Genomic DNA, 22,907 nt, shown 5'->3' with positions numbered 1-22,907 from the left:
TATGAATTCTTAACCCTGAATCACCTCACTCAGGGCTGTGACAAGCCTCTCCCAAGTGTCCCAACTCGGCACCCAATGCAAGAACTAAACCTCAGCCTGTACACTTGCCTGGGTTCTCAGCCTACCCTGCCCCAGCACGTCTACTCTGGTATGAGTCTGTATCTTGGCTCAGTTGCCACTGTGTCTGGCACATTGTAGGTTGCTCTCAGAAGCACAGAACAGCCCCACCCCCCCACTTCTTCTGCTGACACTTTGCCACCATCTCAATCTCTGAATAGCAGGGATGTGCCTAAACTGCTATTGAGCTGAGCTTTGCCCCCAGCCACTGCTACCTGCCTTCTCTTTAATCTTCTGGTGGTCCTGGCTGCCACTGGTGCTCAGTTGATGTCCTCATAGCCAAACAAGAGACTCAATAGGAACAAATTGAGATGGTAGCATTTGCTGTTTCTCTTGTTGCCCAGCCGGACCAATCATTTGAGAATCCATTACAGGAATTTCATTTTGCATGGTGGCAGATCAGAGTCAAAAGAAGTCCACAATTCAATGGCTAGTTACAACTGTGGCCCAGATAATCCCCAAAGTGGATAAACCACAAGTTGAATGAGGCTTTTGTGGCTAGATGAGAATTGACACTACCTGTGAGACTGGATGAAGGAAAATGCCTTCATCCCAGATTCTTTTCTCATCTTGAAGGAGTTAGGTAAGGCTTTGTGAAAAACAGAGTGAATCACCCAAAGGGGGAGGAGGGATAGAAGTAACAGCAGTGAGCCCCAGAGAGAGCCACTGCTGGGGTCTTCCTCTCTAGCTGCCCTCTGTGATTCAAACCAAGCTTTTGAGATCTATGATTCTCCAGCTTCCTGTATTTCCTTCTAGCAACAGGGAAGCTGGAGGGTTCCTGAGTGATGCTCAGAGATACTGTAGCCAATAAGAGCTGCGTGCCTAGGTTCAAATCCTACCTTTGCCATTTGTGTATGCCTTCAGGAAAATTTGTGAACTCTGCTTTAGTTTTTCCACTAGTAAAATGGATATAATAATAGCACCTCGCTTAAAAGGTGCTAGACTCAGTTAGTGTCTATGCGTGAAGTACCTAGATAACTTCCTGACAATAGTTTGATCATTTGGGCATTAGCAATTATTAGGTCATTGAGCAGTCAGCAGGGAGATATTTTTGAATACAGCTGAACCCAGGAGATCCTAAACATCAAACTTGGGCTGAGTGTGGTGGGTGAAGGCCTGTCCCTAGATATGTAGAAGGTAGAGATAGGAGGATTGCAGTCCAAGCCTGGACCCAAGCAAAAAGTGAGACCCTATCTGAAAAAATAACTAAAGCAAAAAAGGACTGGGAGCATGGCTCAAGTGGTAGAGTGCTTGCTTACCCAGCAGGAGGCTCTGAGTTCAGCCCCTACCCTCTCAGTACTGCCAATAGAAAAAAAAAACAGCAGGAGCTGGGCATGGTAGCATATGCCTATGATCCCTCCTACTTGGGAGAAGAGGCAGAGGCAGGAGGATCATGAGTTTGACACCAGTCTAGGCAAAGTTAGCAAGACATTATCTCAAAAACAAATAAAGCAAGTTCACGGCCCTGGATTCAATTCCTAGTACCATCAAAAAAAGCAGAACTTGGGTACCACTCCCCAGGGATCCTACTTTGGTACTGGCAGGGCTTCTGGCTAACTGTTGAGTCTGTCTCCAGGCTGATGTGCATAACTTCAGAAATCAAAAAGCTCTTTTCGCTTTCTTACAACTTTTGCCACTGGTGAATAATCCCTTTAGCAATATTTGACCTTAAGAACTTAGAAAGAAAAGGGCAACATGTTTCAAGGAGCAGGAGCTGAGTCTCCTTCCCAGGCTCCCCATGCAGAGTTGGGGGTGTCAGGTGGGTTCCCCTAGCCACTCTGTCAAATGTAGTTGCCAAAGACCTACAGGACTCCACCCCAAAGTCTTGAAAACAATTCGAGGGTGTGCATACCGAGAGAGATCACCTACTCACTGTCTCCTGCACCTCCAGCCACAAAGAAGGACACTGCTGTGGGCCCTGAATCTGCTGGGAGGAAAGCCTCAGTGGCTCTCTCCAGGGGTTTATTTCCTTCTCCTCTCTATCCCTGAGGAGAGCTGCCTGAGCCTTTCGTTCTTACTACATTAAGCTGATAAAATACAAATGAAAAACAGGGCGGGGATAAGGAGGAGGGGATGGCACAGTCTTACTTTGCATTTTAATAACTCAGGCACTGTGCCTCAGACCATTTTTAATAAGAGATTGACTGATAGAGGTCTCCTCCCCACCCTCTGCTCAGCTCCTATCAGGGTGGGGATCAATAGCACCCTTTCCTCTCTTGCAGAATGCTCTACCTGGCCTTCCCTTGGATGGAGGATGACCTAGGAGGAAACCCATGCTCTGGGCATGATCTGCTGCCTTCTCAAGGGTCAAGTTCAAAAGGGTGCCCCTAATTGCAGGAAGACACATTCCCAGGGAAATGGCATATGGGGGTTGTTGCATCCTTTCCTCTTTCTAAAGAGCTTCCATGCAGACAAAAGCTCTCTAATTTGGTCAGTCAAACTTCCCCGGAGTTGCTGCCCTGGCATTCAGGCCCAAAAGCCTTCACAGCACTTTGGAGAGCTGGCAGCACTGAGAAGACAGCAGGGCTCAAGCCACTGCCTGCCTGGTGGAGGCACATGCTTCTGCAGCCAACTTCAGGCTTCATGGGGCGTTCCTGGTCTATAGGGAGAAAATATGTCAAAACAACTGGTACCCTGACCTCCACCCTCAAAATACACCTCTTTTGCCTAGACATTCCCACCAAATAAGATCTCTGTTGACTGAGACCGGCTACATGCTACTAAGTGTTTATGTAGAAAACAGCATCTCACTTAACACATACACAATACAACAATTCTGAGAGGTAGGAACAATTTCCCACATTCCACATGAGAGGAAAGTGAAGCTCAGAGAAGTCAAGTGATTTCCCCAAGGCCACTCAGTTAGCAGGTGGCAGAGCCAGGATGCAAACTCCTGCTGGGTTGGGTTTCACAGTGTTTTTGCTGCATGGACAGCAGGGGATGCAAGGCCAGAGAGCATGGGGGCTGGTCAGAGAAGTCTTGCAGTTGCATCTCATCTGGAGCTAAGAGCAGAAACTGGCAGCTTCCTATGCAGATGAAAAGGCAACCTTCTTCAAATTGTTTTTATTCAAAGCCAGCCCCTGACTGCTTGATGCCACTGGATATTGGCAGTGCTATTGCCTTTCTTTCCTTTTTCTTGCTGCTTTTGAACAACCCTTGGAGATAAAGCAAGTGCATGGTTCCAGGGCACCCTACCTGAAGGTGCTCAGAGGACCTCTGCCTCCCTAGAGCTGCAGCTGCACCTGGTTGCAGACAGGGAGGAAGCCCCTTACTGATCTGCACCTGAAGTAGATACAGATGAAGTCTTTTGCTTTTATAGTGAGTTTTGCCAGCATTAAACTTCATTTATTTCTCTATAAATATATACAGCGTTGAACAGGAGGCTTTATGGCTGGATTTAAAAGTTCCATGTCTCTGTGGCACAGCCTGGGTCACATTGAATTGATGGCCCCTTTACAGACAGCTCTGGCCTCTGCCCTTTTCAACAAAGCCATTTGCAAGGTTCTCATTTGCTATTCAGGGCCCTGTCCCCTCCTTCCCAGCTGGCCCCCCTCACCTCTCAGGGCAGGGCCTGCAGGGTTTGTGCCCCTGCCCTGCTCACAGCTGGCCAGCTGTCATGAGGACATGAAAGGGGCATGCACGGGGCTGTCAGCTGATTTCCTCCCCACACCTGTCCCTTGGTCTGGTCACTGCTGCTGACCTTGGCATTGACAAGCTCACAGGGGACATCAGGAGGCACTTACACAGGCTTGCAAACCCTGGCTTATTAAGGTGTATGTTTTACAGAAATCCGTTTAGATAAACAGCGCATCCACACAAACGCCCGCGCTCTGAGACTACGGGGTTTACATTACTCCACGAGGCAAGCAGCAGCTTCTCTCCCGATGCACTTGCGGAGATAAATTCAAGGCAATCTATATAAACTCAAGGCTTTGAAATTGCACACCGTCAAAAGATTCAAACAATTACTCTAGCCCAGCTAGGAGGTGGCTGCTAGATGTTCTTCTTATGGAAAACATAATTATAAAGGAAAGGAGAATGTTTCATAAATAAAACTCAGAATGGCAGAAGAACCTGAAGGAAGGGGAAAGTAGGAGGAAAGAAATCCAAAGATTCTGTCTCCAGCTGAGTGTGAAATGGGGCTCAGACCCCAGTGTCTCCTTAAGGCTCAAATTAATTTCAGTCTGGTACAATTTCTAGGTAATTAATTGGCAAGAGACAGCTTTCAGATATTTTTAAATATCAGCCTGCCAGGCTCTTGGTACTAAAAGAGCAGAAGAAAAAAATAGCCCAACACATGCTCCTAAAATCAAGGTGATGTAAAACAAGGGCCAGCCCAACCCATTAGCACTTGCGGGGAATATAAAATCCAGGTCAGCCCAGATAATTGTTAGCTTGTTAAAATGCCAAGTACCCAGGGCTGTACCCAGTCCCTAGACCATATGAAATAGCAAGTGGCACCATTGCTCATAGGGGCATGTTCCATGCTAGGCACTGCTCTATGCACTTTGTACTTGTGCCCTATTTAATTCTCTTAAGAACTCCTTAAAGATGACATGATAATCTCTATAGGCTTTTGCAAGGTGGGGAAGATAGGAGAGGCTTCTGATGAGGAATTGCCCAAGGTCACAGGGTCAGTATCTGGTAGAGCAGAATTTATTTATTAATTTAGTGGTACTGAGAACCATTTGAGCCATGCCCATGCCCTAAAGCAGGAATTTAAAGCCAACTTTCCTGGTAACAACCAGCACCCCTAATCCCCCACCCATACCCTTGTCTTACTTCTTGCTGTTTTTGTCCTGTGGGTCTGTAAACATGTAATTCAGGGTATGAGAGGATATGGTGAAGACCCAAACCAGAGATTAGGGATGAGTTTGGGCTTTGGTTCAAGCTGTGTGGCCTTGGGCAAGCTAGTTAACTTCTCAGAACCTTTCAGATACCTGTGTTCTCCATCCATGTCTTCTCTTTCTATGATCTTTATAGGGAGAAGGGGTTGTTTCAATTCAACTTTGGACCTGACAAGGTCTCCCTTCCTCATTTGGCTGGAGGTTTTCCTTGTTAACCTGCCTTCAGGGTTGCTGTGAGAATTAAATAAAAGAAGTACAATATCAGCATGGTGGCCCTCACAAAGCAACCTCCAAAACATCTAAGAACTGCTTTAACCCACAGAGTGGGAGAAAATATTTGCCAGCTATACATCAGACAAAGGACTGATGACCTTTTGAGTTTCCTGATGTACAGGGAACTCAAAAAACTAAACTCTCCCAAAATTAATGAACCAATAAAGAAATGGGCAACTGAACTAAACAGAACTTTCTCAAAAGAAGAAATTCAAATGGCAAAAAAAAACACATGAAAAAATGCTCACCATCTCTGGCCATAAAGGAAATGCAAATCAAAACCACACTAAGATTCCACCTCACCCCTGTTAGAGTAGCCATCATCAAAAACACCACCAACACTTTGAACACATGATAAAAGCGAGAGCACACAAGTAAGGGGTGAGGATAGGTAAGACACCTAAAAAAATTAGCTAGCATTTGTTGCCCTTAACGCAGAGAAACTAAAGCAGATACCCTAAAAGCAACTGAGGCCAATAGGAAAAGGGAACCAGGAACTAGAGAAAAGGTTAGATCAAAAAGAATTAACCTAGAAGGTAACACACACGCACAGGAAATTAATGTGAGTCAACTCCCTGTATAGCTAATCCTTATCTCAACTAGCAAAAACCCTTGTTCCTTTCTATTATTGCTTATACTCTCTCTACATCAAAATTAGAAATAAGGGCAAAATAGTTTCTGCTGGGTATTGAGGGGGTGGGGGAGAGAGGGAGGGGGTGGGGACAGGGGGGAGAAATGACCCAAGCCTTGTATGCACATATGAATAATAATAAAAAAACAAAAAAAAACCCACCACCAACAACATGTGTTGGCAAAGATGTGGGGAAAAAGGAACCCTCGTACACTGCTGGTGGGAATGCAAGCTGGTGCAACCACTCTGGAAAACAATTTGGAGGCTTCTGAAAAATCTAAACATAGATCTACCATATGATCCAGCAATCCCACTCCTAGGGATGTACCCAAAGGAATGCGACACAGGTTACTCCAGAGGCACCTGCACACCCATGTTTATTGCGGCACTATTCACAATAGCCAAGTTACGGAAACAGCCAAGATGCTCCACTACTGACGAATGGATTAAGAAAATGTGGTATTTATACACAATGGAATTCTACTCAGCCATGAAGAAAAATGAAATTTTATCATTTGCAGGTAAATGGCTGGAACTGGAGAACATCATTCTGAGCAAGGTTGGCCAGGCTCAGAAGACCAAAAATTGTATATTCTCCCTCATATGTGGACTTCAGATCTAGAGCAAATACAACAATGTGATTGGACTTTGGTCACATGATAAGATGAGAGCACACACAGAAGGTATGGGGATAGGTAAGAAACCCAAAAAACATTTGGGTATTTGAGGTCCTCACTGCAGAGGAGCTAATGCAGAAACTTTAAAGCAACAGAGGTCAATAGGAGAAGGGGATCAGGAGCTAGAGAAAAGGTCAATTCGAGAAGAATCAACTTAGAATGTAACACATATGTACATGGAAGCAATGCTAGGAATTTCCCTGTATAACTATCCTTATTTCAACTAGCAAAAACACTTTGTCTTTCCTATTGTTCATACTCTCTCTTCAACAAAATTGGAGATAAGAGCAGAACAGTTTCTGCCTGGAAGCGAGGGGGTGGGGGGGGAGGGAAAGGGAGGGGGCAGGGAGGAGACGGAGGAGGCCAGGGATAGGAGAGAGAAATGGCCCAAACATTGTATGTACATATGAATAAACGAAAAAAAAAAAAAGAGCTGCTTTAACCCCCTATTGTGAGAATCAAGCGAGAAACTTCGTTGCAAGGCCTAGTCTAGAGCCTGACACATTTTGTGAACACTCCTCAAAATCACAGCTGCTATTGTTACTAAAAAGGGAACAAGTGTGGAAACCTTATTCTTGAGTTGAGCAGAGCCCACGGTGAATCCAAAAGTTTTCGCTGGGCCCTATTATGCACCAGGCCCTGTGCTGGGCTTTCAACAGAAATTTCGATAGAGAGGCAGGATGTTTTCACATAGAAAGATAAGCAGTATTGCAAGATGCAAAATTCCTCTCAAGATGTTTCAGGTGACCCCTAAGGGCACCATCATTAGTTGCTAAATGGATGATAAAAGCACCTAAGAAAGCACTTAAGGCACAGGGGTTTGATCCTGGCTTTGAGATTTTGTTTTATCACTTCTTAGCTGTAAAAGGTTGAACAAGTTAACTGGCACCACTCTGCCTCTATTTCCTTATCTGTAAAGTGGAGATAATAGTATCTGTCATAATGTTTAGCCACTAAATAATGGGAAATATTTAAAGTGTTTATTAATAGTAATAACCCAGCAAATATTTATTAAGGGCATTCTCTATGCCAAGAACTCAGCTAACACTTATAGTTAGCACGCAGTAAATGTTGCCTAGTGTTATCAGTAGGCAACAGTAAGATCCAAGATGACAGTGTCCAGTAATGTGGATTATTATGTGGATTGGGATCAAAGGCCAAATTCCAGCCCAGAGACATTGCAATCAAATATTAGCTATCCTGGCTGTTGATACTGTCCTGGAATCAATGTTCCGGACTGCTCTTTTGTCTCCCTTGTGCTATGCAGCTTGATGAGGACACATCTAGATTAAAAGCATTGTGACTTCCTCCTGGGTCTGGATAATGACCTTTTATTGAGTCATCTATAGCCAGTGCATGAGATGTTAGTAAAGAAGCCAAGTCGAGTGAGCTGGGCATTGTCCTTCTCTAAGGAAAAGGGTCCCTAAGAGATTGGGGCTTGAATCCTTCAGGAAACTATAATGAGTCTATTGGCTCATTTATCCCTGACCCAGGAGCCCTCCCTTCATTATAGAGTCTCTTCTTGTACTACATAACCCAGACAAGGACCCACCAAGAGTGAGAGCTGAGCCTCTCCCTGTCTGCTGGCAACTCTTTTGCATAAGACTGGGCCACTTCAGTGAGGAGGAGAATTTAGTTCACATCTTTGTGCAAACTGACAATGAGGGCCTGAGTGTAGAAGACAGACCCAGTTCATTCATGTGCCCTAGTCCTGAGTGACCTCTCCAATTTGTCTCCAGGAAGCCAGCTTGGGCTTCATAGGGAAAAGGAACAGTTTTAACTCAAGTCAGTCCATCTCCCTTCCCTTATGTTTGGAGAGTAAAGCAGAGTCAACTGACCAGAATTTAAAAACAGGAAGAAGAAACAACTCAAGTATCCATCAACAGATAAATAGATAAACAAAATGTAGTTTATATATGCAGTGGAGTATAATTCAGCCCTAAAAAGGAAGGAAATTCTGATACATGCTACAACATAGAATCACCTTGAAAATATTATGCTACGTAAAAAAGAGTTAGAAATAAAATGACTCTGCTTGTGTAAGGTACCCAGATCAGATTCACAGAGACTGATGGTTGCCAGGGCTGGAAGAAGAAAGAAATGGGGAGTTATTATCTAATGGTCACAGTGTTTTAATTTGGGAAGACAAAATGTTCTGAATAGGTGTGGTGGTGATGGTTGTAAAACTATGTGAATGTACATAATGCCACTGAATTATATACTTAAAAATGGCTACAATGGCAAATGAAAAAGGAGGGAAAGAGAAGAGAACAAGGCTGTTGAATTTTCTTTGCAAATGATATGCTCATTACTTTCTGTGTTCAAAATGTATCAAGCAGTTCTGGCCCAAAGTCATGTTCCAAGGTAAAGCTGTAGTGAATTTTATATCTGGTTGTAAATAACTTTTAAACAACTCTATTCCAATCTTCCTTCCCCAACTCACTTGCTTCTTAAGAAGATGAAAATCCTGTTAGGTGGAGAATCTCATCTTTATTAGCATAGCACAAAATCAAGATGAGGCAAAGGTGTATCTCTGCACTTCTGCCAAGTCATCCACTGCAACTGTCTTTGTGGACATCATTCAGCTTTTATATTGCCGTACTATCTTCTCCCTAGATGTTAGGGAATCTGCACTGTGGTCATCTTCTAGCTAGCCACAGCCCGCTGCTTAGCAACTTATAGTCTACTTTGTGGGATCCTGCTGGGAGAAATGACATAGGAGCCTTCCCATCCATAGATGGGCTGACTTGGTACATTCTCTGAGGAAAGTGAATCCAGAAAGCAGCAAAATTCTGAGAGATAGTACTATAAGAAAGTACCCCAAGTAGAAAGAGGCAGAGGACATGGTACTTACTGAACATGTAAATCGGTCTATAATTTACCTGGACACATTCAGAGGTCTACTAAGTATGATGATTTTCCAGAAACTCTGGCAAGAAGTTGAGGATCCACAAAATGCCCATCTCTATCCATTAGAATGGAAGAGAACTGGACAGGAAAAATGTCAGTGTAACACACACACACAAACACACAGAAAAATGTCAACATACTCAACAAAGTCATCAAAACCTTTTGTTTTGATAGCGCCACTAGTTATTAATGATAAAATAGGAAACAGCATTCCCTACCCAAACACACAGACCAGGGATAGAAGCAGATTAAATGGAGCATTCCAGGATGTAGCTATGAAGGTGCATGAATCTTAGGGAGAGATTTCTGATTCTGAAGTCATTCTTGAATAAGGAGAAAGAATACCCTCCTTAAGCACCTTTGTGTATGGAGCTGAATTTCATGGAGTAGGTGCTATCACAGTAAACTCTCTCCTGTCTTTCTCTACTAAACCCACATGGGTACTCTTTCCTTAGCTCACTCTCCTGGATCCCAGATGGGATAACTCATGATCAATCACCTAATTAGTAAATTCCACATATTTAATAGAAATTTTCACATCACAACTGTGAACTATACCATCAAACGAACTCAGGTCAGATCATAGTAAAGGACTTCACAGCTTCTGTCTGGACTTAATTGCTGATTTCTCTTCCCACCATTTAAATGACAACTTGACTTTCCAAAACCATGACGACAAACAGCTTTTTCTGCTACCCACCCAGTAATGATAGCCTTGGAACTCTGAGATGGTCTCTTACCTTTCTAGGTCCACATGACACATGACACATCTATGACTTAATACACGAAGCAATGTTTCTACTGCACAATGGGGCTGTGAGAGCTATGGAGGTATCAGTCAGAAATTGATGGGGTTGGGAGAGGGAAAGATTGATTGGAAAGGAGAATGAGGGAACTTTCACATATCTTATTTGGGGTAGGGAATAAATGAATGAACACGATGATCAAGAATTACTAACTAAATACTTAATATTTAAGATCCATGAATTTTATTATATGCAAATTACACTTAATTTTTTTAAAAAAAGGTTACAGTATCCTATTCCAGGTAAAAGATGGCAAATCAATGGCCATGGAGAATAGAACAGGATACTGACTTTCTCCTTCTCTCCACCTTTCCCAACCATTTCTCAGAGGCAGTCCAGTAGAATCTTCTCTGGTAAGTAAAGTAGGAATAAATATGAGAAAACAATGGCTTTTTCCACAGAATCCTGGCTATGTATGAGGGCTGGGGCTGTGAAGAGAGTGAAGGCTTTGTATGTCAGGTGAGTCTGCAACCAGCTTCCTACTCCTCTTCTAGGTGGTAGAAGTCCAGCCTTCTCCTCCTGCTCCCTACTCATCCTCCCCACAGTCTAAATCACAGAGGAATCAATAGATGGCCCCATCAAAGTGGCTCATAGAAGAGGAAAGTCATCAAATACCCTAAACCAAGACACCAATAGCAATGTGCTCTGGGAGGAGGGCCTCTAACTGGAACTTCTGGGGCATGGCCATCAGATATATGACATCAATTCATCTTGGAGGCCACCAGCCAGGGTTTTGTCTTCGCAGTAAACATAGAGAGCTCTTTACCTGGCTTCTGGTCTTCTTGGATGAGAACTAAAGGCCAACTGCATGTTGAGACTCCTAACTGATTCCCATTCTTCACCAGGGAGAGGCTATGGCTCCGCATTGAGCTCACAAAAAGACTTTCCTCGCAAGTATCTGTCAGCTAGCGGACAATCCATCCCTGCTCTCCCACACATGAGTGTTTCTGCATTTTACAGGTATGAGGTATTCGTAGATGAGAAGTTCTAGTTCTGCTTTTGCTACTCTCTGGCCTAACACTTTAAACGTGTATATCTCTCCTTTTAAAACATGGGCCCAATAATGTCACTGAGCACTTACTTCAGAGAAAATTTAAGGGCATTAATGAGATAATGACCATTAAGTATGGTGACTTAGGTAATAAATTGTGGTTTTGGACAGGGTCAACTGCAAGGACATGATTTTTTTTAAACCTTCAGGGACATGTTGTGCAGAAATCCTTCCACTCATTTGTTTAAACTGGGGGATTTCAAGGACAGGAAGAGAGTTGAAATGTGAATGAGTCAGTGTTGCTTTCTGATTCTCTGCACTTGCTTATTTCAACCCTTTTTTCCCCTATCATCACAACCTCTGACATCACTCTCTTCCTCTGACCACATCCTACCACCTGCCATTCTAAGGAGATACTGAAGTTTGTGGATCCAATGCCAAGCATAATAAAAAAGAAAAGTGGTGCCATTTCTCTCAGAACCATGTCTGTCACCCAGAAAGGTCCTTAGTGGGAGGCAAGAGAGTATTTTCTTTGTCTTGGGGGAGGAACCCAGGGTGCTGAATTAAAAACAAAAGGAAGAGTCATTACACTCAGGTTCTTTCAGGGTTGGGAAGCATGAACAACCCCACTGCCCATCCCTCTCCTGCCTCAACATACTTGGAAAAAAACCCAAAAACCGCTTTAAGAGTTACAGGCAGAGCGCATTCCTTGCAAGCATGAGGCCCTGAGCTCAAACCCTAGTGCTGGCAAAAGAAGAGTTACAAGCCAAATCAAGACTTGATCTTACAAGAAGCCACGTTTTCCCTTTGGGATGCTGGCTCCATGGCGACTTGGATGGTTGAAAAAAATTCCCAACACCACTTGTTGAATAGCCTCACACAAGTAGGTTTAGCAAACTGAAGGGTGCTGGGGCCAGGGAGATAGTGTCTCTAAGAGGGAAAGCAAGGCAGATTCAGGCAACAGGCTGACATACTCAGGGAGGCAAGAGGCAGGAGAGATAGAGCAGGACCTTATAAAAGTATGGAGCAAAGTACAAAGTAAGGACTAGCTCCCATTTGTGGAGCCTGTAAGTGCTGGAGGAGGATAGAGTTCCTTTTCAAGTCTTCCTGAGTCAGGGGCTAGTCCAAGTTCATTTCTGCCTCTCTAGACAAATGGAGACAAACTTTTCCTCTAAGCTGTTTTTCCCTGCCAAGTGCCCCCCAAAATAGGGCAGAACAGACTTTTGTCCTCTTTCTAACCACACAAAACCAAAGATGATAGAAAAGTAGAGAGTACCTCCTGCCTCTTTGCAAATGAACCGTAATCCACATCACCCAGCCAGGCTCAAGACATGGGCACTTTCCTACCAGCATGAAAACAGAGAGACCTTAACCCTCCAAACTGCCCCAGTCTAAGGCTAACCTGTTGCGGTGGCTGCCTACTTCATTCATGCCTACTTGCCATGAATTCATGCCAGGAGAGAAAATAAAAGGTCAGGTTGGGCTCTCACCACAGCAAGAACCCAGAGAATCCTGGGGAAACTGACATTTACAAAATCACTTCTTCCAAGCTCCCTCTAAGGAGCATAACTTTTAACTCCACTTCCACTCCCAACCCCCCCAGTTTCCTTTGCAACACTTTCTCACCTGGGAGGGCTTGTCAGGAAAGAGTTAAAGAAGCTGCACAGCTAATCCTCCAAGCCCTCCCTCTTATCTACATACAAAAAGGACAGCCTAACACAGAGTCTCACAGAAACCACTGGCAATTTAGCTCAGACCTCACCTGTCTTATGCAACAGTGCACTCACATAGACACTCATGCACACCGGCAAGGCCAGGGTCCACATCCCCCCTAATTTGGTAGACATAGTTTTATATCATTCTTTTTCCCCTACGCAGATCCCAGCTGTACTGACAGCAGAAAGATAGATGTAACCTTAGTGCTAAACGCCTTGCAGGAACACACAGACACACAGGACCCAAAATGCATCACACTGCTCTCCTTGGTGCTGAAATCACCCTAACAAGGAAATGAAGGAGCAGACTGCTCTGGACTTACCCAAACTGGGGATGGGCAGCCTGTATGCCTGGAGCTTCCTGGGAAGATAATTCTTGTCTGTTCGGGCTGGAGCCAGCTGATGCACTCACCTAGAGCGCCCACCTCTCTCCCTTCTCTTCCCTTCCTCCTTTTCTGAGAAGAAGAGAGGAGGCTCCACGAAAGAAATGAAACCCAAGCTGGCAGGGCTGCGAGTAGAAGAAGGAAGAGGTTACGAAAATAAGATCAAAAAGTCAGGTGGCTTTACTCCACTAGTGGTAATTCCTTGGGTCAGGAAGGACCTTTCTTCTCTCTCTCTCTCTGTATCTGTATCTGCTTCTGTCTCTATCTCTGTGTGTTGAGCCAACAGCCTTAGCACAGTCGGTTCCTGCCTCTGACGTGAACGAGATGAGGAAGCCTGGGACTGCTTTGCTGTCTCTCTCTCTCTCTCTCTCTCTCTCTCTCTCTCTCTCTCTCACGCGCTCTCTTTTCCCCTCTTGCTGAAATTTCAGCAGCATATTTTTTTAAGCCTCTGTTTTTCCCATCCCTCTACAAGCAGCCCCCTAGTGGACAAAAAAGAAAACCATCCTTGAACAATCTGGATACAAGGAATCTTGCACAGGAATCTTCCTACACCCATGAACTCTTGAAGGCTGCCCCTATACAGCCAGGGTCCTGAAGAGGACACAACTTTCACTTTGAACAACTCAGAAAGGGACAGAGGGAGAGAGAAGAAGTTTATACAGATCCTTTGCTCACCATTGCAGAAATAAAAGAGTAGAATGGAATAGGGAGGACTATGACTGCCCCCAGTTATAGTACGCTTTGGAATAAGGTCAAGTTCTCAGGGGGTTTAAGGTCCTGGCTCAGCAGAAGAAATCTTTCAAAGAGTGAGGTTCACAGTCAGTTGAGGGGACTGTGTATACAGCACAACTCAGGGACAGGAGGGAATGAAGGAAGCAGGACATGTAGGAAATGAAGAACACCTCACTCAACTCCAAAATATGACTTTTTAAAAAGCTAGTAGAAAAAATATTCAGAAAGACATAACCTAAGATCATCTCAGAGACAGAAGTGACCTCATTGGGCATCTGTGGAGAACCTCGGCAGACAGGGGCTTAGGGGTCACTGCTCACAGGCTCATAAGTGATAGCTAACAGTCGCTTTTAAATGCACAGTCTCACAGGCTCCCGGAAAGTGTCCTGGCACTTACATCTACAAATTTGAGTCCTAGTTTTCAGACTGACACTGGTTTACTGTACATTTTGCTTCTCCATGGCTTACTTCCACTGTTTGTAAAATGTGGCTAATGCTGCCCCTCCCTACTGAATAGGAATGCTGAGGGATTGGCGTGATACAGAGATATAGAATCTTGAGGTGGCAGGAAATTTAAAGCTAATCTTACCTAAACAGCCTTCAATATTTGACTCACTCTTGACAAATAATAACAGCTAACATTTATAGAGTAGTTATACCAGGTGCTAGGCATAGCTCTAAGTCCTTACATGTATTAGTTCATTTAACCCACAAAATAATCCTATAATGCAAATGCTATTACAGCAGTTTGCAGACCAAGAAACTGAGGTGCAGAAGAGTGAAATAACTTGTCCAAGATAACACAACTAGTGCATATCAAGGGCAGGTTTGGAAAACAGGCCATCTGACCTCAGGGCTTCTTCTATTAAACCCCATGTACAGTATACATCACTTCACGTCTAAAACAAATAGACGATAGCACCATAATAATTATTGCTTTTATTTATTGCTAGATGGTATAATAAACTTATATGTAGCAGAGCCTTTAAAATAAAATATTTGCAACTATGGGTGCCAAGCAAACTGTGAGAAAATCTATTACTGGTGAGAATCCCCTAAGAAAACTAATTCTCTTGGGGATTTGGGTAGTTTTCACATGTACAAAACTGATTATAACTCTCATGAAATTGGAAACTATTCAGCATCAGGTCAGACTACACAATACTTAATTTTTGTACCAGAGGCAGCTTGCTGCTGAGTGCCTAACACAGTGCTAGGATGGAGCCACATTGCGGTGGGTTGAATTGTTGTGGTGCAGGCTGATAAGCACACAGTAAGATACTAGCATTTTCTTCCGAATTTCAGTTATGAGTTCTTTACCTAATGTGACTTGCTTTTTTTGTTGACTTTCTTTGTATGAAAGGGATTGGGGCAGAGTAAAGATTGGATATGATGGTTCACTAATCATATTCCTATCTTCATGGAGTTTGCAGCTTCTTAAAGTGGGGAGAAGGGGAAAGAAACAGACCATCATAGTTCAGGAGCTAAGTGTTGAGCTATGGGCAGATGCAATGTGGTAAGTGAGCACATGGAAAAGTCAACTAACCTGAACTTTGAGGTCCCGGGGACTTTCTAGGAGTATCACATCTAAACAGAGGTCTGAAGAATGAGAAGTTATCTCAACAAAGAGTCCGTAAATTATCTTCCACAAAGCTGAAGACAAGACATGTGCAATGTCTTCTCTCACCTGGGGTTGGGAGAAGAGCAATGTGACACTCTCAATGTAAGCATTACTTTTCCATTTGCAAGTAGAGAAACTGAGACCCACACAAATTAAATGACTTGCTCAAGTTCATACATCTAGTAAGGATAAAACTCAAATCAAAAGCACTTATATTTGATTTAAAGTCATCCTCTTTGTAAAGCACCATCTCATGTCTTAGAAGTGCACATATGGTTTCGCAGTGTTTTCAACAGCATGCACACAGTAACTGAGCAAGGAAGTAGCATCTAAAGGAAGCAGATGTGTGATCTATTATCATTAGATGAGAAGGCCACAAGAAGGCAGTAGTAAGTTCAGAAAAGGAGAAACGTAGGACGACAGGATTGTTTCTGCTGGATGTGAAATTGCCAAATGTATTAGGAAGTAGGAATATTTCAGAAGTACAAACACATTAGAGACTTGCATTTGAAAGAGGGAGTGACATAGAAAGGACAAGAAGAGAGTTTCAGATTAAGTGCTATGGGAGGCTAAAGGAGGCTGAAGTCCTTCTGTATGGGATGGATTATGGGGTCTTCACAGGAAAGTAGCCAATCATCTGGTCTTTAATGAATGTGGGTCCAGGAAACTGCTTTGTTGCCCCCCTACATTTAATACATGAAAAACTAAGGGTGTTTTTTTAATTTAATTTTTTATTTTTTTAATTGGTACTCAGGGCCCTCACTTTGAGCCACTCCACCAGCCCTTTTTTGTGAAGGGTTCTTTTGAGATAGGGTCTCGCAGAACTATTTGCCTGGGCTGGCTTTGAACCACAATCCTGCTCTCTGCCTCCTGAGTAGCTAGGATTACAGACATGAGTCACCAGTGCCTGGCCTGAGTTTTTTCTGAATAGAGGGATATTGATTAAAAGGAGAGTAGATTATCATAGACAGAAAGATGTCAAACTTTGGAAGATGGACAGGTTTGGGAAGGATGGATGAGATGATTGACAGGTGAATGTAGTTTGGGACATGTCAAGTATGGGGAAGATGCGAACATGCATTGTATTAGAGATGTCTAGGCAGTGGTTGGAATATGTCACTGGAGTTCAGCTTGGCTTCCGGGTTTATGCTATATATCCAGAGCCCATTTACATGATGGTTGCTGGACAGACACCATCAATAGGAAAGAATTCTAAGAAGACTGCAGATAGGATCCCAGCTCTATTTTCTTAATCTCTGGATCAAGTTTTATACTTTTTTAGTCCTTGGGCCTAAAGTGCTTGATAGCAAGGAGCTACCTGCAAAGCACTTACTGATTGGCTCATACAATAACCCGCATGTATTAGTAAAGGTAATACTGAGCTGAGATCAGTTACTGGTTGCTTATCTTCTGATCTCCTCTTACACAATTTCCTCTCTGGAAGTTGGAGCTCACTGGCTCCTCCAGCTCTCCAGGCCCTAAACCCTCCTCTGTGCTAGTGTTACTCTCCATCCATGCAGCTAGAACAAGTTGAGCATTTCCTCAAGCACTCAGCTGTCTCCAGAATTGCCTCCAGGAGCCACAGTGTGTGATCAGTCACCCTTGTGAAATTTCCCAAGGAAAAGTTATACTATGGTCAGCATTCCCTGCCTTGGGAACCACCCTTTTCGAACTTGAGGCTGGACATAGGAACTCAGGAGGGGTAGGCTGTGGATTTTTGACAGAAGGGTGAGGACCTCAAGGCACTTTGGTGAATCCAGAAGAACCAAGGTGAGTCCTTAATTCCCAGGCTAATGAAGGCCAGCATCATACCACTATTCAGATGAGTACAGAAGGAAGAAGCTTGGTGTAAACACAAGGTAAGATGAGGCCCTGACCAAGGAGAGGAGAAGGAAAAGGAGCAGTGGACAAGGTCTAGAAGATTAACCACATCCCCAAACTATCTTATCCAGGGAACTCATTGAGAGCAAGCCTTCTCATTTCCCAACCCTTTCATCCTACACATTTTCTGACCTTTCTATCATTTCCCAAATTCTTTGTTTACCTAGACTCAGCTATGTAAGGTGATAAATTATTTCCCTTTTCTTTTATGAGGACATAAACTCACTGTGGGCCAGAACAGTGTTTGCCTTCAGGGAGCATCTAGCAGTGTTCTGTGGGCCCAGAAGAGGGGATGGGGAGGGAGTGTGAAAGAGGGAGAGAGAGAGAGAGAGAGATGCCTTTCAACTCAGTCTGCTATCTTAAGGGGGAGAGTAGAATGGATAGAATAAATTTTCTTTCAGGTTAGAAGATCCATTTGAGAGGTAACTTTCTCTTTGTGACACCAAATACGTTCCCTATAGCGAAGGTGATGAAACTGGGAACATCATGCATGACTCTAACCCCTCTGGGAAGAAGAGCATTACTATGAGTTGCCTACTCTGCACCTTCACACTTAAGTACAACAGACCATTGGCTGCTGCATTCTGCAGGGAGAAGACTTCGACATTCTGTAGTTAGGGGGCCAAGGGGTAATAGACATACTGAAACAGTTAGCCCTGCTTTAGAGAGGGAGGCAATCACGTGCAGTTTCCCAGGGTCTCCTATGGAATCCTGTGCCCACTCCAATGCCAGAGCCCCCTCTGCAATGATCGAGAGCCCATTCATTCCCAGCACCTACTGTACAGATAATGAGGTGTCAAATATTCAGACCATTCTGAAGAAGCTGCCCTAGGGGCTCTCAGGCCTTTAAAATAAGGGTCTTAAACCAGAATATACAGGGAACTTAAAAAACTAAATTCACCCAAAACTAATGAACCAATAAAGAAATGGGCACGTGAACTAAACAGAACTTTCTCAAAAGAAGAAATTCAAATGGCCAGAAAACACATGAAAAAATGCTCACCATCTCTAGCAATAAAGGAAATGCAAATTAAAACCACACTAAGATTCCACCTCACCCCTGTTAGAATAGCCATCATCAGCAACACCACCAACAACAGGTGTTGGCGAGGATGCGGGGAAAAAGGAACCCTCTTACACTGTTGGTGGGAATGTAGACTAGTACAACCACTCTGGAAAAAAATTTGGAGGCTACTTAAAAAGCTGGACATCGATCTACCATTTGATCCAGCAATACCACTCTTGGGGATATACCCAAAAGACTGTTACTCCAGAGGCACCTGCACATCCATGTTTATTGTGGCACTATTCACAATAGCCAAGTTATGGAAACAGCCAAGATGCCCCAGCACTGACGAATGGATTAAGAAAATGTGGTATCTATACACAATGGAATTTTATGCAGCCATGAAGAAGAACGAAATGTTATCATTCGCTGGTAAATGGATGGAATTGGAGAACATCATTCTGAGTGAGGTTAGCCTGGCTCAAAAGACCAAAAATCATATGTTCTCCCTCATATGTGGACATTAGATCAAGGGCAAACACAACAATGGGATTGGACTATGAGCACATGATAAAAGCGAGAGCACACAAGGGAGGTGTGAGGATAGGTAAGACACCTAAAAAACTAGCTAGCATTTGTTGCCCTTAACGCAGAGAAACTAAAGCAGATACCTTAAAGCAACTGAGGCCAATAGGAAAAGGGGACCAGGAACTAGAGAAAAGGTTAGATCAAAAAGAATTAACCTAGAAGGTAACACCCACGCACAGGAAATCAATGTGAGTCAATGCCCTGTATAGCTATCCTTATCTCAACCAGCAAAAACCCTTGTTCCTTCCTATTATTGCTTGTACTCTCTCTACAACAAAATTAGAAATAAGGGCAAAATAGTTTCTGCTGGGTATTGAGGGGGTGGTGGGGAGGGGGCGGAGTGGGTGGTAAGGGAGCCTTGTATGCACATATGAATAATAAAAGAAAAATGAAAAAAAATAAAATAAAATAAGGGTCTTAGCCCTCCATGTTACTCTCAGGGTCCATGAAAAAAGAAAAGCAAAGAACAAAAGTTGCCAATAGTCAGAGTCATCTAGTAGTGGGGACTTCCTGAGTGGTTCAACTCAGGAAGGACAACTACTTTTTAGGACATTGTAGGGGCATTTAAATACTAGCTGGCTGATTGGAGCAAATGACTTGTGTATTCCCTTTCCACTCAGATATTATGAGTTTGGATTGGCTTAATGGCTAAGAGATTGTCTTAGAAAGGATGATTTCAGGAGCTGGGACTTATTTTCTGGGAGATGGAAGGAGGAATTCTTAAAGAAGACCATGAGAATAATGTAGCTGCAATGCTCACAAGGAGATAGAGGAACCTGCCTCCCTGAAGCCAGGCTGAGCTTGGGGGTTCTGTCCCAGACTGACTCAGCAGGACTTGGAGACCTCGTTGCACGATAGAGATGACGTGTGGGAAGAACAGTGGAGAACCAGCTGCCTGCCAGGCAAGCACTAGCTGGGGGAGGAAAATGATCCCATTGGATAGAAGTATCCTAGAAGAAGAGCTAACCCTGAATATGGGGACTTGCCAGAGCTGGGCCATTGGACAGTTTCAAGCTCTGTCAGCCCACTGAAAAGGCAGGAGCTGCCTGTTGTGTTAATGGCAGAGGTGGAAAGGGACACCCTACCTCAAATCTCTCTCCTGCTTTGGGCGCTTCACTTAGACCTGGCCGTGGAAATTCCCCATTCCTCTAGACACAATGAGGGGGTTGGGACTTGGTGCATGTCCCAAGCACAGCCAATCAGAATATTTCTCAGAAATTGAGAAAGGGAAGTTCTCTTTCTAATGGAGTTGCCAAATGAGGATAGGGTAAGCCTAGAGCTGCCCATAGACATCTTGCCTGGCTTTGTGGAGAAATTCCTCCATGGTTACAAATAATGATGCTAACACCCAGGAGAAGTAGAGCCAAATACAAAAGAAAACCCCAGACAATGTTGTTGGAGCCCTGAACTCCCAGTTAGGTGAACTAATAATGTCCCTTTCACTTGTGCTAATTTGTACTGGTTTTTTGTCAAACTAGCTTAACTTTTTTGTTTTTGAGAAAAACTCTTGCTATGTAGCCCAGGCTGGCCTCAAACTCATAATCCTCCTACCTCAACCTCCTGTGTGCTGAGATTATAGATGTGTACCACCACATCTGCCTATAGTTTAACTTTTCAATCTATGAAGGTTCCTGGGACATTCAAATTCCCCTTAGGATGCGGAGTATCTAAATGGCACCCTAAGTACCGATTATTGCAGCAATTCCCCTTTGCTGATAAGAGCAGCAATGGGGAATGAGCTGAGGCGTCAGAGAGAAAAGATAAAGATTTCTTTCTTTGTCATTCTGCTGAGGACAAGTACTGAGACTCAACTACTTTCCTTGGGGAGCACAGAAAAAGGACCAGTTGAATGGTAGGGAGCATTGCCATCCATGTAGAAGAAGGTGGAACATGGGAAGTATGGGGTGGACTTCCCCAGAGTACATAGTAGCTGTGTGCTTTCTAGATAAAAAGACACTGTACCAAGACCTGTTATTGCTAGCATTGGCGGCTCTGCTGCCCTCACTTGCATGAGGATAGCAATCCCAGGGACTAATCCACGACAAACCCACTCCTCTGTAGGGCCAGAATCCCAGTATATCCAGTCTGAACACCTCCAACCTCCTAGCAACTTTGGATGTCTCTGGGCACAGCTGACTCACAATGCTTTTACCAGTCTATGTTCTGGGGCACAGCAGCCCTAAGCTGGCGTGAACAAGTTTGCACCACCTTGCTCTGAGTCAGGAACCTGACCTCCCCCAGCCCCTTGCTCAGGCTTACTCTATAGGGCTCAGCCAGCTGCAGCCTGCCAGGGGAGGCAGGCTGCTGGGTGATGGAATGCTAGCCAGAGAGGGATGCAGCTGAGCCCCTGCCTCCCCAGTCTGCCAGTCAGCCGGCGGGACTCATTATCTATACCCAGAGAGTGAGGCAGGCTTCCCGCACTGAATTAGCAGGAACAGGGCAGATGTCTCCCTTCAGTGCAGCAAAGGATTAGATGGGATATGCCAGCTTCTTTCCCCTTACCTCACAGACAAGGGCAAGTGTGGGGACCTCGTGTTGGTGCCTCTGCTGTTCTGGGATCACACCATGGCTGGGCAGCCTGGGGTCAAATCAGTACCCCCATCCCCTCCTCAGTTCTTTCTCTCTATGGCTGCCTCAGGCAGGGTGTCCGCCCCCACAAACTTCTTGTTCCCATTTTGTTTTTAGAGCCTTAGTTTTCATTTCCTATGGTCTCTGAATAAGAAATGGAATCCCAATTTTAGGTTTCATCTTCTTCTGAATCGGCTGTTTTAGAAATTTCAAGTCCTTGCCCTTCCCCCTTCCTCCCTAAGCCCACTCACTGTGGGAGAGCTCTAGTCTGAGACACTAAGCCCTCCTCCCTTCTCTGGCTGCTCTCCCCTGCTCCTTTGTATGCTAAGTTTCTCATCAGTAGAATAAGGGATTTGATGGTTTGAATGTCTGTGTCTCCTCCAAAACTCTTGTTCAAACTTAATTCCCAGTGTAACAGTACAGACCCTTTAAGCTCCTAAAGCCACTAGTGCTCCATCCTCATGAATAGGGTTAATGACCAGGGTTCTAGGCCAAAGCCCCAACTTCAATGGTCCCAACATGTCACTCGCCCCAATATGCCAAATACAGAGACTAATAGTGGTGAAGGGCAGAGAGAGTGGGCTTATTACATACCACAGGCATGCTATGTGAAGAGATAAAGTAAGCATTTTGACCCATCTTCAGGGTACAGACATACTGAATTAGGGCAGAAGAAGAGAGGTATGCATAATTAAGTAGTCTTGGTCAAAGTGTGGTCTGGGTGATCGTTATCTCAGTTCTGGTTTTGCAAAGTATTCCAGAGAAGTTGCTAGTGTCGTCATTACTTGAGGGGAGCAATCAGGTTCCCATGAGATGATTACTCCTGCTCTGGGGTACAACTTCATCATTATGGGGACTTGTCCTCCTTTGAGAGGGGTTGGTCTTTTCCTGTGAGGCTCTGCTGATACTTGGGGGTAAGTTTGGCTCCTTGTCAGAAAGATGTGATTGGTCCTGTCCTTGCTGGACTCAAGGCGATTGCAGAGAGACTCAGAGCAAAAGAAACAGACGAAAAGTAAAAACAGGAATACCAAGCTCTTTTGGCTTTTAGTTAATTCATGGGCCCAAGTAAGGAGTCTGCTTTTTTTTCTGTTGTTGTTTTGTTTTTGTTTTAGCAAAAGCACTAAGTACTGTTATAGAAGGAACTAGCTAGGCCTCTTTGCC

The 22,907-nt window shown here is 44.1% G+C and overlaps 1 protein-coding gene across 2 annotated transcripts in view; it reads right to left on the bottom strand.

Annotated features, from left to right (window-relative positions):
- Positions 1-13,751, bottom strand: part of Tnr (tenascin R) — a 400,720-nt gene extending 386,969 nt beyond the window's left edge. For both annotated transcript variants that reach the window (XM_074047403.1, XM_074047404.1), the window contains exon 1: positions 13,291-13,751. The gene's annotated coding sequence lies outside the window, so the exon portion shown is untranslated. The remainder of the gene's footprint in view (positions 1-13,290) is intronic.
- Positions 13,752-22,907: the final 9,156 nt, after the last annotated feature.

Source organism: Castor canadensis, chromosome 11, assembly GCF_047511655.1.
Source record: "Castor canadensis chromosome 11, mCasCan1.hap1v2, whole genome shotgun sequence".
NCBI classification, from domain to species: domain Eukaryota; kingdom Metazoa; phylum Chordata; class Mammalia; order Rodentia; family Castoridae; genus Castor; species Castor canadensis.
The sequence above is the reverse complement of the archived record's forward strand: the minus strand, read 5'-3'. Positions and strand labels throughout refer to the sequence as shown.